This window comes from Panthera onca, chromosome C2 (genome assembly GCF_046562875.1).
Source record: "Panthera onca isolate mPanOnc1 chromosome C2, mPanOnc1 haplotype 2, whole genome shotgun sequence".
Lineage (NCBI taxonomy): Eukaryota > Metazoa > Chordata > Mammalia > Carnivora > Felidae > Panthera > Panthera onca.
The window spans coordinates 133,797,792-133,803,791 of NC_138347.1; the positions used below are offsets into that span (position 1 = coordinate 133,797,792).

Here is a 6,000-nt window from a genome sequence, read left to right on the forward strand (position 1 = left end):
TTCTTTCACAACCAAGGGTACATTCCCCTGTGGAATTCCCTTCTCTGAAGATCTCTACAAATAAAATATTTGTCTGATCATCTGCAATAATTTAAGTGTAAACTCATTCACTGGCAGAGTCAGGGATTTCTTACAGCTGCTCCACCTATGAAAACAACGTGTTTCGCACTGTCTCGAGCGTCCAATTTCTGTACCCTCTAACCCCCAAACATTGGTCAAACCATGCTCTTGACTTTGGGATAGGAAAATAGGGTTGTCGTATCTGGACTCCCATACTTGTATTCTTTGCTGGTGGGACTGTAAAATGGTACAACCGTGTTGGAAAAAGATCCCGCAGCTTCTTACAAGGTTCACATCCACCTCTTCTATGACCTAACGATTCCACTCTTAGGCATTTACCCACGAGAAATGAGAACATATGTCCCTAGGAAGACTTGTCCACAAATATTCATAGCAGCTTCATTCACAATACCCCAATAACCTGGGACTGACTCACGTGTCCATCAACTGGGGGAATATGTTAGCAAACTGTGATATGGACATATCCTGGAATATAACTAAGCAATGAAAAAAGACCAAAATACTGACATATACAACATGGATGAATCTCAGAAATATGCTGAGTGGAAGAAGCTTTACACAATACTGCATAATTCCATTTATAGGAATTCAAGAACAGACTAAACTAACAGTGGGAAACAATCAGCAGTGGTTGCCACTGAAAGGGGGAATGGGGATGAGGAAACTTTCTGAGGTGATGGTAATATTTTCTATCTTGACAGAGACTAGGATTATACAGGTGTACACATCTATCAAAACATTATGCAAGCATGACTCTCAACATTTGTGCATTTCATTATATGTATATAAATTTTACCTTAGGGGTGCCTGGGTAGCTCAGTCAGTTGGACGTCCTACCATCCGTCTCGCCATCCGTTAGTTCAAGCCCTGTGTCGGTCTCTGTGCTGACAGCTCAGGGCCTGGAGTCCGCTTGGGAATCTGTGACTCCCTCTCTCTCAACCCCCACCCACTCACGTTCCTCTGTCTCTCAAAAATGAATAAACATTAAAAATTTTTAATTTTACCCTAAAAAAATCACGAACATATAATGAACTCTGAATAATAAAATGTGCACTGAACTGTTTAGAAGTGACCTATGCCAATGTCTGTAATTTACTTTAAAGGGCATAAAACAATAAGCTGGGACTGATGGAGGGATGAATAAATCGCCAGATGTGTAATAAAGCCAATACTGCAAAATTATACCCTAGACATGTGTATTTGGGTAGTTACTGTTCTTGCAAGTTGTTTATATTTTTTAAAAATGAGATAGGTCAGGGAAAGAAAAACTCACAGTGCCCTCTCCTTAGCCCACCAAGATAGAAACTTGACAAGATACCCATGCCCACCAAGCCATGGGCCCACATAGTTTCAATTCAATTCTGCTGCAGAGTGAAGATTGGAAGAATACAAGTAGCTTTACAGGAACTCACATCACTCATGCCAAAGATTTTCTGCCTGTTTCCCTACAGACAAAGCAATTATTTGAATGGAAGCCAAAAATTCCTGCTCAAGAGGGAGAAAAAGAACTCATTCCCAATTTGTTCTCTTTCAATTCCTGCACCAATCTATTAGCGAACTGCACAACACTCCACTTCCATTCGCCCCAAGTCCATTAAGTCAAAAGACTAACAAAGAAAAACCAACCCAGCCACATGATATACAGAGGATAATGCCCCAGCTCTCAGGGCCAGAAACCCCACTGAAGGCAAAAGAGGATGCAGAGTCAGTCTGAGGTTCAAGTGATTTCAACTGAGGTTAGCACACACGCACCAAAGAGACCTAAACAGCTTGTTGCTTAACCCCTCCGTGGGATTTGGTGACATCTGGGGTCACTTGAACTTGGTAGGGAATTCAGCTGTTCAGATACAAATTAGGAATCCCGGCAGCCAGGGACACGTGGGGTGCACAGCGTGCCCTACCCACAGGCCCAGAGGTCACCCACATTACTCCCGCCTTCCTTCCTGGCATGGCCTCGGTTATCCTGAGATGACACACGATGGCAGGGGCTGAAGACGCCTAGTCTGACTGCGCGCCCAGCATCTGAAAACAGCTGTGCCAATTACAAGAAGGGACTGTTGCTGGAAACCCAGGGCAGCCACTCAAATATAGAGATTTGGGCCGGATTAAAAAAAAAAAAAAAAAAAAAAAAAAAAAAAAAATATATATATATATATATATATATATATATATATATACACACACACACACACACACACACACACACACACACACACACTTTTTGTTTAAGTCTCCCAACAAACTCTCTGCCACTTCTCAGTGTCCCTGGGGACCACCCACAACCACATAGGGCAGCTAACTAAGCATAAGCAACTGGAGGCAACAGGGAGCGTGCCTGGGTTTAGCACTTTGGCCTCCACGCGGTTCTCGCTGCCAAAGACAGCGATATCCTAGGTCAAGGGCACGGGCTCTGGTCAGGGGGAAGGGGGAGTGTTGCATGCCTGACAATCGGTTTTCTGAAATGTACGTCACTATCACCCCGCCAAGACCCGACCTACCCGGGAGTCCCTTGAGCCTAGGAAAGCGGGTTAGGACGAGGAAAGAAGTCCCCTTACAGAAGGGGAGATGCCGTTTTCAGCGCTGGGGACTTCCCGTGCCCCGAGTCTCTGTGCCTCCAGTGGCTGCGGCGCTTCCCCTGGACACACGGCAGGTCTGCTCCCATCTATCCAGAACCCCTGCGCCAGGAACAAACCCACCTCCCAGGGCGCACGCAAAAGGGCGGCTAGAGGCGCCTCCACCCCCTACCCCCACCCCACCGCAGCCTCGTGCCTTGCTGAACCTGGACTGCGTAGCCGGCTCCAGCCAGATCTTTGCCAAGGACCCCTGCAGCAGTGTCCCAGACCCACCTGTAGCCTCGAAGCTTCCCCTCTGCTTCCTTCTTAGGCACCCCCGAGCCTGCAGAGTCCACGACCCCTAACAAACTGCTCTAGGGTGCCTCTCCCCATTGCGTGCCACGGCTGATTTTTTGATTTTTTTATTTTTTTCAAAAAAAGTTGGCCAAGAGCGTTGCGAGTCGTGGATCGCCGCTGACCCATCCAACCCCGGTAGGGGATGTGGTGGTGGGGGCGGTGGCCCTCTGGCAGCCCCGGCAACCTGCAGGGAGGCGCCACGCGGAGCTCCTCCTGCCCGCCCAGGTCCCGGTCCGCGGGGCCAGATGGCAGGGCCTGTGCCCGCCTACACCCCAAATCTTGCCGCGCGCCCACCTACCGTTAGGGACCGGCTGAGGAGAAGGCGCCGGCGCGGGCTCCCTGAGACAGCGTGTTCCGTCCCGGGAGGAAAGTTTGTGCCATACAGAGCAAGCGGCAAGGGGAAGGCGTGGGCACCAGTGGGTGGGGGCGGGAAGCGGCTGCGCAGCGTGCGCCGGTATATGTCCCTCCCGCGATCTGTGCGTCCGTCCCTCCGCGGAGCCCGCGGCCGCCGCGCTCCCGCTCGCTGCGCCCTGAGCCCGGCGCGCTCCGGCTCCAGCCCCGACGCGCCCCCGCCGCCGCCGCCGCCGCCGCCGCCGCGCGTCCGCCGGCTACACTTCCTCTTCCTCTGAACTCATGTGCAAAATATGCTGCGCTGCATCTTCGGGGGAGCCGCCGGCCCCTGACAGCCGCCGCGGGAGCAGCGGGCCCGCCCCGCGCCCCTCGGCGCCCTGCACCCCCTTGACGCCCCGCGCCGCTGCCTCCACGCGGCGGGCCACCTGCGCGCGGCACACGCCCCGTACCCCACTGGCGACCCTAATGCCCCTCCGCGCAGAGGTCCAGGCGCCAAGACCACTCCCTCGACCCCTTCTAACCAAGGTTGTAAGAGGCTAGAGTGCGCCTAGGGGACTGGGCTCCCTAAATATTTGAGCTGGAGTGCTGGATGGTGACAGCCACCAAGGTGCAGATGGCTGAGGGTGTGGCAGGACCATTGAGAGTGGACTCTTCCTCGTCCCCATTCCACAGGTGGGCCATCTCAGGCGTCTAAGGTATTTGAGAGTTAGTGATTAATGAGAGGGATAATGCCCCCCACCCCTTGCCACGCCCGCTGTATTCTGCCTACTTCAGGTGTCCTTAAGGTTTCAGAAGATCTGGGGGACCATCTTGGCCTGCAACTTTAGGTTGCTCAAGGAGACAGTTATATAAATAAAGCACCAGGTCAGGGCTGACTTAGTAAAGTGAAGATGTGGGCAGAACACTCATTAAAAAGCATTTTTTTTTCCCTTGGAACTTTTTAAACAAAGCAGAATTACAGTGTAGGGGTTAAAAGCAGGAATCATAGCACCAGTTAGGGTTGGCCTAGCCTCCATCCTTACTCCCTGTGTGACTTGGGTAAGTGACTTAACTGCTCTGGGCCTGTTTCCTCATTTGTTAAATAGCACTTCCTCATGAGTTTTATGTGTAAAGTGTTTAGGAAGCACTCTATAACTTAGCTATTGTCATTGTTATTATTAATACTATGAAGAGGACTGCAACAAGACAGCTGACATAATCTAATTAACTATCTACATTTTCTGATTGGGCAAAGAGGGGGCCTTAGGCATTGGAGCCCACAGAGTGGTGGGCAGGTTGCAGGCCCCAACAGTGTTTTAATGAGGTCTTTCTGGTACTGATAACACCCCCCCAAGGGGTAGAGAAGCGCTATTTTCTTTTCAGGAATGCCTGTTCAGCACAGCTTCTTAGATATTTTCTTCCTTGTTTTCTCTTTCCATCGCCATCCCAGTTGTGTCCCTCCCTCCTGCCTGCCCCCACTCCACTGCCCACCATTTCTGTTTGTGTTTTCTGTTTTGCTCCTTTCTCTTTCTAGCTCACCACTTATGGGCATCACTCACCACCACCAACTCCAATATTCCCCGCTCTCTCCCCAGCTTGGCTTGCCCACTGGGAGAATACAACAAGACCAGGTGTCAGCCCAAGTCCAGGTTCAAACAGTAGTGTGTGGGGACAAATGTTCACTGGCACCACCCTGGTTTTGAACACCCATCTATGAGGCCAAAAGGAGGGATCTTTATGTCATTTATCTGCCAAGGCCTTGAGTTTCGCAAGTCAGGGCCCATCTGAAATCTTTCTGATCTTTTCTAATCCTTACCTCAGAGGGAAAAAAAAAATAACATTATGGGTGTTAACCAGAAGTTGAAAAGTAACCATGGAGTATTTAAATGAAGATAAAGAGTAAAGGGGGGAAATGAAGCATAACCTGGTTGTGGTTGGGGGGGAAGAAGTTGATCTCTTTTAAGCAAATCATTTTCATTCTATAAATTTTTGCATATAAGTGTGTTTTTTTTTTTAACACCAGATCATTGGGGTTAATAAGTTATTCTGATGGTTTCCATTTTCTTCTACTCGGCATCTTCCTAAGTACTGTTTGTAAATGTCTTAAATGTCTTTTTTCCCTGCTTGAATCTGCCTTTTTTTAGGGTTTTCTAGAATTCTCAACTTTCCCCCCTAGATATTCTGATACTTCCAATCTGGTACCTAGTAGGTGTTCAATAAACATTTATGGAATGAATGGATGAGTCATTAGCATCCAGATCTTTCAAGGCTCCATGTAACCTACACTGAAAAGCTATCTGAAATATTCTAATTCTCTTTCACCTGGAATACCCAATGAAGAGTCAGTGTTGGGTTCACTTGTGCTGTGTAGAGGTCAACCTCGATTTTCCAATTGGCTGCCATGCACTGGCCAGCCAGGGGATAGACCCTGGGCAGCTGGGCCTCACCTCTGACTGACCTCGCCTACCCAGCGTCAACCCCAAAGATGCTGGATCTATATCCTGGTGGGTTACCTTGGCAACCTCACAATGTCATCTGTTAGAATGTCCTAGGGCGGCAGCTTTTAATTCTATCACAGCGGTCTCATCGGGGGTCATGTAATAGTGCTGTTTTTCCTCTGCTCACACTTCCTCCCCCTATGATTTAACACTAAGTACTCAGGGAGGGAGCTGAACACGGG

General features: G+C 49.4%; 1 protein-coding gene across 4 annotated transcripts in view; it reads right to left on the reverse strand.

Moving 5' to 3' along the window:
• RFTN1 (raftlin, lipid raft linker 1) overlaps positions 1-3,393 on the reverse strand; it is a 213,859-nt gene extending 210,466 nt beyond the window's left edge. For 2 of the 4 annotated variants that reach the window (XM_078432384.2, XM_078432381.2), the window contains exon 1: positions 3,289-3,393. The gene's annotated coding sequence lies outside the window, so the exon portion shown is untranslated. Of the gene's footprint in view, positions 1-877; positions 902-2,927; positions 3,058-3,288 lie in introns of those variants that run through there. The other 2 variants (XM_078432382.2, XM_078432383.2) reach the window with 2 other exon arrangements.
• Positions 3,394-6,000: the final 2,607 nt, after the last annotated feature.